Below are 10,421 nucleotides of genomic sequence, written 5' to 3' on the forward strand. Positions count from 1 at the left end.
CATATCTACTCAATTTGATTTTTAATTTGTCTCATCAAACAAAACTTGTCCCATACACCAAGGTCATATCTCTCTGTTGTTTTTTAACCTGGTCCAGTCCTCGGACATTGCAACTGAAACCATTTGTTTTCAGTTTTACATTGTTTCAAAGGCAGTGGACACTATTGGTAATTACTCAAAATAATTATTAGCATAAAACCTTTTTGGTAACAAGTAATGGGAAGAGGTTGATAGTATGAAACACTGTGAGAAACAGCTCCCTCTGAAGTGACATAGTTTTCGGGAAAGAAGTAATTTCGACCAATTTGATTTGAAGACCTCAGATTAAGATTTTGAGGTCTCGCAATTAAGCATCTGAAAGCACTAAACTTTGTGTGACAAGGGTGTTTTTCTTTCATTATTATCTCGCAAATTTTATGACCGATTGAGCTCAAATTTTCACAGGTTCGTTAGTTTATGTATGCATCTTCTGAACCTCATGTTTCTTCATTATTTTTTCTCAAGCAGAAGTTTTTATATTTTTTTATTTTCACAATGTACAAGTTGGTACTGTTTTGTTGACTTTTTTTCAAAAACTTACAAATCTATTGATTTTTCATAATGTGTCTGAAAATCTCATGTATTTCTTAATTTTTTCTCTGTTGCCATGCTAGTTGTTTCTTTGACAGAGTTTGCTGCTGCCTGTACAGATGATGATGTCTAACAACTTGGATCGTGTCTAGAACTGCAGGCTGTCCCTGGACCGTAAAGGTTGTTATATCTAGGAACTCAATGCTTCACTTCAAACACTAGATCATCCATGTGACTGCAACTATTATCTACATTGGGTAAGTCTTGAAGTTTTATCCCATATCTACTCAATTTGCACTTTACTTTGTCTCAATTCAAACAAAACTTGTCCAGTGCGCTAAGGTCATATCTCTTAGGTTTTTTTTATCTACCCTATCAAGTATTCAGACACTTGTAACTAAAAAATATTAACAAACTCAGAAAACTCTAGATGTTAAATGCTAATGCGGCCCAGTCCCTTGAAACTTTTTAACTTAGTGTCTTTCAATCCCAAGCAAATGTGCTTTTTCTTAATTTTCACAATGTACAACTTGGTACTGTTTTGTTGAATGTCTTTCAAAAACTTACCAATCTTGTGATGTTTAATAATGTGTCTGATAATCTAATGTATTTCTTAATTCTTTTTCTGTTGCCGTGCTGGTTGTTTCTTTGACAGAGTTGGTTGCTGCCTGTACAGATGATGGAAGTCTCTTTGAACATGTCTAGAAACTCACTGCTACACTTCAACCACTGTAGGTCACTCATGTGACGCTAACTGTTATCTTCAGTGGGTAAGTCTTGAAGTTTTATTCCATATCTAGCCTACTCAACTTGATTTTAATTTGTCTCTTCAAACAAAACTTGTCCCATGCACCGAGGTCATATCTCTCTGTTGTTTTTTAACCTGATCCAGTCCTCGGACATTGCAACTAAAATCATTTGTTTTCAGTTTTACATTGTTTTAAAAAGAAAATGCAGCCCAGTCCCTTGAAACTTCTGAACCTCGTGTTTTTCATTATTTTTTTCTCAAGCATATGTTGTTGGTTTTTTTTTCACAATGTACAAGTTCTACTGTTTTGTTGACTGTCTTCCAAAAACTTACAAATCTCTTGATTGTGTCTGATAATGTCATGTGTTTCTTAATTCTGTCTCTGTTGCGATGTTGTTTGTTTCTTTGACAGAGTTGGCTGCTGCCTGCACAGATCATTGGAGTCTAACAACTTTGAACATGTCTAGAAACTCACTGCAGGTTATCCATGTGACTGTGCAGGTTATGCTATCCAGAAACTCTTGGCTACACTACAACCACAGTAGGTCATCCAGGTGACGCTAACTGTTATCTTTAATGGGTAAGTCTTGAAGTTTTATTCCATTTCTAGCTTACTCAACTTGATTTATAATTTGTCTCATCAAACAAAACTTGTCCAATACAGCGAGTTTTTTTTTTAACCTGATCCAGTCCTCGGACATTGCAACTGAAATCATTTGTTTTCATTTTTAAAGACAGTGGACACTATTGGTAATTGTCAAAGACCAGTCTTCTCTCTTGGTGTATCTCAACATATGCATAAAATAACAAATCTGTGAAAACTTGAGCTCAATCAGTGGTCGAAGTTGCGAGATTTTAATGAAAGAAAAAACACCCTTGTCGCACCTTGGTCACACGGAGTTGTGTGCTTTCAGATGCTTGATTTCGAGACCTCAAATTCTAAATCTGTGGTCTCGAAATCAAATTCGTGGAAAATAACTTCTTTCTCAAAAACTACGTCACTTCAGAGGGAGCTGTTTCTCACAATGTTTTATACTATCAACCTCTTCCCATTACTCGTCATCAAGAAAGGTTTTATGACAATAAGTATTTTGAGTAATTACCAATAGTGTCCACTGCCTTTAAAATGTTTTCAAAAGATAATGCAGCCCAGTCCCTTGCAACTTCTAAACGTCGTGTTTTTCATTAATTGTTCTCAAGCATATGTTTTTTTGTTTTTTTTTTTTCACACTGTACAAGTTGTTCTGTTTTGTTGACTGATTTTCAAAAACTTACGAATCTCTTGATTTTTGATAATGTGTCTGAAATTCTCATGCATTTCTTAATTCTGTCTCTGTTGCTATGCTGGTTGTTTTTTTTGACAGAGTTGGCTGCTGACTGCACAGATGATGAAAGTCTAACAACTTGGAACATCTAGAAACTCACTGCAGGCTATCCATGTGACTGTACAGGTTGTGCGGGAAACTCAATGCTTCACTTCAACCACAGTAGGTCATCCATGTGACGCTAACTGTTATCTTCAATGGGTAAGGTTAAAGATCTTACGAATCAGAAAAACGTTGATGTAATCCAAAAATGTTCATTTGCCTGTTTAGGCCATAGGGCCTACCATTTTCTTTTTAAACTGTGTTCCCTCCCTTTGATGCCATATTGATATTGTACTTAAAACGTGCAATCCAATAATAAAGTGTTTTTTGTTTTGTTACGAATATGATATTTTTTGTCTGAAATTGGTGCTTTATTGACAGGTCATAGAACTTACAAATCAGACAACCCTGGATGTAATCCAAAAGGTTTCCTTTGCCTGTTTAGGTCATACCAGTTTTTTTGTAAAACTGTGTTCCTTTAAAGCTATATTGATATTGTACTTAAAACATTCAATCCAAAAACTATATCGATTTGCATGTTTCATATCTTGCTGATTAGTAAACTCAATGCTACATTTTAACCACTGCAGGTTATCCATGTGACGGCCCAGTTACTGCTACACTCCAACCACGCCAGGTCATCCATTTGTATACTCACTGCTTCACTCCAAACACTGTCGGTCATCTATGTGACAGCAACTAAATATCTTCAATGGGCAAGTCTTGAAGTTTTATCCTGTATCTATCTAAATATAACTTTGATTTGTCTCTTAAAACAAAACATTTTCCTAACATTGAGGCCATATCTCTCTCCATTGTTTTTACCTGATCCAATCCTCGAACACTTGCAAATAAAATCATAAGTTGTTCCCAGGCTGATTTTTTGTCGTTCGTGAAATATTTGTAGATCGTGAAGTTTGTGCCATTCTTTTGAAAAAATTGCAAATTCAATTGTGCCACCCCCCCCCCCCAAAAAAAACCCTCTAAAAATAATCATTGTTTCTATTTTGTTACGAATGTAACATTTTTTTTCTGAAATAGATGCTATATTGACAGATTAACGAACTAAATTGGCAAACTCTGGATGTAATCCTAATATTTTGCTCTGCCTCATTAGGGCACACCACCTTTTGTTTAAAACAGTATTCCCTTTGCTGCCATAATGATATTGTATGCTTAAAACATGCAATCCTAAAACTATATCGATTTGCACGTTTGATATTTTTCTGAATCTTTTATCAGTTGTAATCTATTTGGCTGATTTGTAAACTCACTGCTTCACTTCAACCTCTGCAGGCCATCCATGTGACAGCACTGACTGTGCTGTCTAGAACTCACTGCTACACTCCAACCACTACAAGTCATCCAAGTGACGCCGAGGAACTCACTGCTGCACTTCAACCCTCGTAGGCTATCCATTTGACGGCAACTGTTTACTTCAATGGGCAAGTCTTGAAGTTTATCCTGTATCTACTTAAATTGAACTTTAATTTGTCTTCTTAAACAAAACATTTTCCTAACATTGAGGCCATATCTCTCCATTGTTTTTACCTGATCCAATCCTCAAACACTTGCAAATAAAATCATTATGTTTTTTCACTTATGAATTGTTCCCAGGCTGATTTTGTGTCATTTGTGACCCGCTATGTGAAAATGAGTCAGATGTGGCGCAGTGCATTAGCGTATATTGGACAAAACATGTGGAAGGGGTCGTTTTGGGGGAGAATTTTTTTCTTTACTTATTTAGGATCTACTTTTTCATGGTCAACAGTCAAATAACTCAATTTTAGTCAATAAAGCTATGAAAATTATGATGTTGTGATCATAATTGTTTGTGCCCCTATTATTTCTACAGTGTGAGAAGAGTCGGCGTTACGCCGATGATCTGAATGAGCTTCAAGATGCTAATCTCCAAGGCTTAGAGCGAAAAATAGTGGGAATCGTCAAAGAAAATGTCCTCGCTGACAGTTGGGACGACCAAGCAGTAAGCGGTTCCTCTACTGACGAACGGCCGAGCAGTGATGAAGAAGACAGCGGGGATGACATCGACAACAACGACAGACCAGTCGTGATTGTCGCTGATTTACTTGGAAGATGTTGGCAATGCTGGTGGTGATGTCGATCTTGACACCAAGCGAGTGAAGGCAGCAGACTTCCTCTGCAACTGCAAGCTTTCTAACAGCTCGCCTTGCTCATCCCGGTATTTGGTGAAAGAGCTGCTTGCATCTCGCTCTGAAATGGCAGAACTCACAAAAGGTAGGCCACACACGAATTGTTTGTTTTGTTTCCCTTAAGTTACACAAGTCTGTACTGTTTCAAATAATTAGTGCATGGCTAGGCTTTTTTCTCGATTTTGTGTGGGACATATTTTGGGGGTGTTTTTAAAATTGTGTTTACTGTGTTGGGACCAGGAAGTGATGATGTTGGGTACTCATGACTGACTAGCCCTGGGCGTCTAGGCCTACCCCTCACTCTTGTATGTCCTGCAATCACATGTAAGAGAGGATGCAAAGATCAAAAAAATAATGTGCAACTCTTGTAATAGACTTTACCTATTTCTGTTAAACGTATAATCAAAAGAATTTTGATGTCCTATCATTATAATCAGTACAAAAAATACAAAACAAGGCTTGTAAAGAGACATAAAAAATAGTTTGTTTTGTTAGCCGCTTATTTTAATGGGTCAAGCATAAAATAAAAAAAAAGGTCACATTATACATTTTTTGTGAATCCCGTTACTTTTATACTGACAGTAATGTTATTATTAACTACACACTGAACCATGTTTGTCAATTTATTTGTTCATGTAATAACAAAATTTCACTATTCGCCCAGCACTACTCTTGAAGAGGGTCAGAACACTCCAAGCAGACCACCTTGCTTCTAAGATGGTAGAGATTGAACAGAAACTGTCTAATGAGAACAGCAGTTATGAACACGATGTTTAGAGTTCCCATCAAGACAACTGCCTCAAACCATCATGAGAACACTGGTTGAATCCTTCTTACTACCCTCAAGGAGTTCATTAAGTATACTTTTTGTATCAACCCTTCAATTTTCCAATAGCACATTCTGTCCAGTCCCATCAATATTTTTCATCCAACTGATTTTCAAACATAAAACTGTTCATGAGCTGCTTAAATTTTCTCAAGCCAAATTGGTTACCCAGTTGGTTGCGATGTGGAAAGCTCTAAACTCATGTTATGTTCTGTCCTTGTCTAGTCTTGTCGGTCACAGGGAAATTTTAAAAAGCACTATGCTTCAATTTTTTCCTGAATATTGGTGTTACTTAACAGAGTATCTTTAACCATGTTGTTCCTCAAAAACTAAGTTGGGCTGTATTTAAATTTACCAAAAATCATTTGTCAAGTATTTTTCAAAGTGTGGCAACCAAGTGAATTTTAAAATGGGATTTATATTGTCATGTATGCTTTGATTTTATACAGGTTGCCATGCAGGACGTCCTTAGATATGGTTGGCTGCGGCTAGCACAGATGATGAAAACAAGTCAACCTGGACCAGAAGAACAGCGGTGAAGGGTCTACAACATAGATTGCCCTGACAACATTAAGGTATTATGCACATTTTATGAACCTTGTGATTTTATTACATTGTTCTCAAGCCACAGCTGCGCCATCTCTGATAGACAAAACTTTCTAAGCTGTAAAAATTTCAACTCGCTACAAGTTCACGACCCAATGATTGTGCAATGGGTTGTCCAGCCTTTCAAAAACTTGGCAAACTTGGTACTCTGAAATTTGTATTCTCACTTGATGTTGTGATGCCTTTGATATTTCGTCGAAACTCCTGTTGTCCGGTTTTGTGGCATCTCTTGCAACCATACCTAGGTCATGTTGAACTGCTCATGTCATTTTCAAAGCAACCTTGTACAATCTCTCAATACCATTTCATGATGAAATTGTATGGCTTTAATTATTGTTTAAGCACAGCGACACAATGTCTTGCTAAATGACTTTTGATGAAATGATTAATGTTTGCTATTTTTCTTCTTGAAATTATTCACCGATTGAAAAACCAACTCATTGTCCCAAGCAATACACCAGTCCCCCCCCCCCCCCCCGGACCTAGGGTCATTTATACCCGAAGTCAATTTGATTAGGAACTTATAGTACCTTCCTTTCCTCACCAGTATCCCCCAGACTTAGGGTCTTCTATACCCGAAGTCAATTCATTTGGGACCATAGACCTTTCACCTGCCCTTCCTGCTCCAACAGGCAACTTCAGCTTCCACTCTCCAATACGAGCAAGAGATGGAGTCGAGCAGTCTCAAAGAATTCTTTAAGTATACTTTTTGTATCAACCCTTCAATTTTCCAAAAGCACATTATCTTCAGTCCCTCATCTTTTCTTCGTACTGATTTTCAAACATCAAACTGTTCATGAGCTGCTTAAATTTTCTCAAACCAAAGGTACACAGACCCTTTAATGTTTGGCTTGACTTTGTTTGGATTGGTCACCCAGTTGGTTGTGGCATATAATGCTCCAAGCTCATGTTGTGTTGTCTCACAAAAACCAAGATCTTTGGCGGTCTTTAAACTTACCAAACATCATTTGTCATGTATTTTTCAAAATGTGGCATTCTTGTGATTTTTATTATGAGATTTTTATTGTCATGTATGCTTTGATTTGATGTAGGTTGCCATGCAGGACGTCCTTAGACAGGGTTGGCTGCTGCTAGCACTGATGATGAAAGCATGTAAACCTGCAACAAAAGAACGTCGGTGAAGGGTCTACAACATCGTTTGCCATGACATCATTGAAGGTATATGTAAATTTTATGAACCTTGTGATTTTATTACACTTTTATTGTTCCCAAGCCACAACTGTGCCATCTCTGATAGGCAAAATGTTGAATCCCTCAAACTTGCTAAGCTGAATAAATTTTCAACTCGCTACAAGTTCATCACCAATGGTTGTGCAGTCTTTTGAAAATATCAAGGGGTTGTCCAGCCTTTCAAAACTTAGCAAACTTGGTACTCTGAAATTTGTATTCTCACTTGATGTTGTAATGCCTTTGACATTTCGTAAAAACTCCTGTTGTCCAGTTTTGTGGCATCTTTTAAAACCATACCTAAGTCATGTTGAACTGCCCATGTCATTTTCAACCTTGTCTACCTTGTACAATCTCATGATACCATTTCATGTTGACATTGTATGGCTGTAATTATTGTTTAATTACAGCGATACAATGTCTTGCTAAATGACTTTTGATCAAATGCTTAAAGGCAGGGGACACTATTGGTAATTACTCAAAATAATTATTAGCATAAACCCTTACTTGGTAACGAGTTATGGGGAGAGGTTGATAGTATAAAACTATTTGAGAAACAGCTCCCTCTGAAAGGACGTAGTTTTCGAGGTAGGAGTAATTTTCCACGAATTTGATTTCGAGACCTCAAGTTTAGAATTTGAGGTCTCGAAATCAAGCATCTGAAAGCACACAACTTTGTGTGACAAGGGTGTTTTTTCTTTCATTTTTATCTCACAACTTCGACGACCAATTGAGCTCAAAACTCACAGGTTTGTTATTTTATGCATAAGTTGAGATACACCAAGTGAGAAGACTTGCCTTTGACAATTACCAACAGTGTCCACTGTCTTTATGTTGTGTGTTTTTTTCATCAGATTATTCACTGATTGTCCCAAGCAATACAGCAGTCCCATGTCGGACCTAGGGTCAATTATACCCAAAGTAAATTTGATTAGGGACCTAGTCTCTTCATCACCAGTCTCCCCCAGACTTAGGGTCTTCTATACCCGAAGTCAATTCATTTAGGACCGTAGACTTCTCACCACACCCTTCCTGTTCCAACACGCATCTTCAGCATCTTCAGCAGTCATCCGACAGACGGAGTATATCGTCTGAAATTTTGAGCCCACAGGTTCTTCTCAGAACCAGAAGTCCCTCAATAGAGATCTACCTTCTGAGTTTGGAAATCATTATGCTATTGTTACTACTTATTATTTAGCCTTCGAGAAAGACTCTGCTAGGGTCGAAACGTCAGGCCATTAACTATTTTTTTCTTTTGTACTAATTATTGCACTCCCTCTCGAAGTCAAATCAAGCTATGTGAGCTTTTTGGAAATTGTTGACTATTTTAATCCTTTATAGATTTAGTTGTTTACAAAACCTGTGAACCTTGCAATGTTTCTCAAAAATGGATTATACTATCAAAAGCTGCAATACTTCTTAGTTTTATTTATCACAGAGAAAGGGGTTTGCCCTGGTGTTTCTGGCATGTAAGGCAAATGATGTTGTATATATGGGTCTTGTGTTTCAAAAACTAAGCATAACCGTCTTAAACATTTCTGCTCTCAGTAAATAAATTGATGCACTTTATAAATGCTTGATTTTATCATTTTTTAATTTACTCCAGATCGAGGAGGCTCTTGAAGAGGGTCGGAACACTCCAAGCAGACCACCTTGCTTTCAAGATGGTAGAGATTGAATAGAAACAGTCTAACGAGAACAGCAGTGATGAACACGGCGTCTAGAGTCCACGTCAAGACAACTGCCTCAAACCATCATGAGAACACTGGTTGGATACTTTTTGTATCAACCCTCCAAAAAAGCACATTGTGCCAGTTCCTCAAAATTTGTCATCCAACTGTTCATGAACTGCTTAAACTTTCTCAAACCAAATTGTATACAGGCCCTTTCACTTTGGCTCGACTTTGTTTGGACTGGTCACCCAGTTGTTTGCAAAATAAAAAGTTCCAAACTCATATTGTGTTAGTATTTTTAGAAGCTTTACATGGTGTGGAGACATAAGAAGAAACTATAAATTAATAGTAAACTTGTGGGTACAACCATGTGTAAATCTCTTAGGGTGAGTGTTGCGTGTTCCCTTATTTGAGTAGTGTTCATTTTAAGCCATTTGGAGATGTCCACCTAAGTTTTCAAGAGCCAAATTATCATTCAACTCTTTAAAGTGTTTGTTTTTTTCCGACTCTTTTTTTCTTCACCTCGTTTTGTTTTAAATTTTTTTTAACTCTTTCAAATTTGTGATTTGTTACAAATTGGTTCTGGCACCATTCATTTTTTAGGAGTAGTTCATTTTAAACAACCTGACTCATTCCAAACGATTAGTTAAGCTGGTGTTGGGTTTACTAATTGGAACTTCTTTTGGCTGAGGACACTTCAGATGAACTTCATTCAAAGCTACATTTAACCTGTGAGTATTAACAAAATTATTTACTAACTTCGCCACATCATTCAACAACGACACTACAGAGTAAACTTCAGTTGCAGCTACATTTGGACATGTGAGTATGAAAAACTTTCTTGAAAAAATCACGCCACACGCACAACATGGAACGGAGCATATGCGGCCCCAGGCCGACGGTCCTGAGTGCAAACCTTTATCAAACCTATCCTTTAACTGTCCTTGCCCCCAAAACTCCTGACAATGTCTCCCCCCAAAATACGCCCTGGTAAGTATCTACAAACTGTGTTTCCAATAGTATGTCCAAAGTGTTCTCCTAGTTTGAGTGTTTTTTTTCTCCTTAAAATATATAAACTCTTCCAATTTTTTAATCATCTCTTTGGGTTTTCCTTCAAATCTATCAACTCTTCTAAATTTTTGTTATAAGTTCTTCCAAGTCTTTTTCTCTTCATCAACTCCTCCAATGTATTCATCAACTCTTCCAAGTTCTGTTATCAGCTCTTCAAATTTGTTTTCCCTACCTAAACTCTTCCAATTTCTGAATCAACTC

General features: G+C 37.2%; 2 long non-coding RNA genes across 2 annotated transcripts; both read left to right on the forward strand.

The window, feature by feature from the left end:
• Positions 1 to 669: 669 nt before the first annotated feature.
• LOC117297945 lies at positions 670 to 2,753 on the forward strand. The gene is made up of 4 exons (XR_004519927.1): positions 670 to 827; positions 1,226 to 1,340; positions 1,731 to 1,898; positions 2,683 to 2,753. It is a non-coding gene; the product is annotated as an uncharacterized LOC117297945 (long non-coding RNA).
• Positions 2,754 to 6,135: 3,382 nt separating this feature from the next.
• LOC117297944 lies at positions 6,136 to 9,581 on the forward strand. The gene is made up of 3 exons (XR_004519926.1): positions 6,136 to 6,257; positions 6,836 to 7,467; positions 9,083 to 9,581. It is a non-coding gene; the product is annotated as an uncharacterized LOC117297944 (long non-coding RNA).
• The last annotated feature ends 840 nt before the right edge of the window (positions 9,582 to 10,421 follow it).

The sequence above is a fragment of the Asterias rubens genome, chromosome 12 (genome assembly GCF_902459465.1).
Source record: "Asterias rubens chromosome 12, eAstRub1.3, whole genome shotgun sequence".
Lineage (NCBI taxonomy): Eukaryota > Metazoa > Echinodermata > Asteroidea > Forcipulatida > Asteriidae > Asterias > Asterias rubens.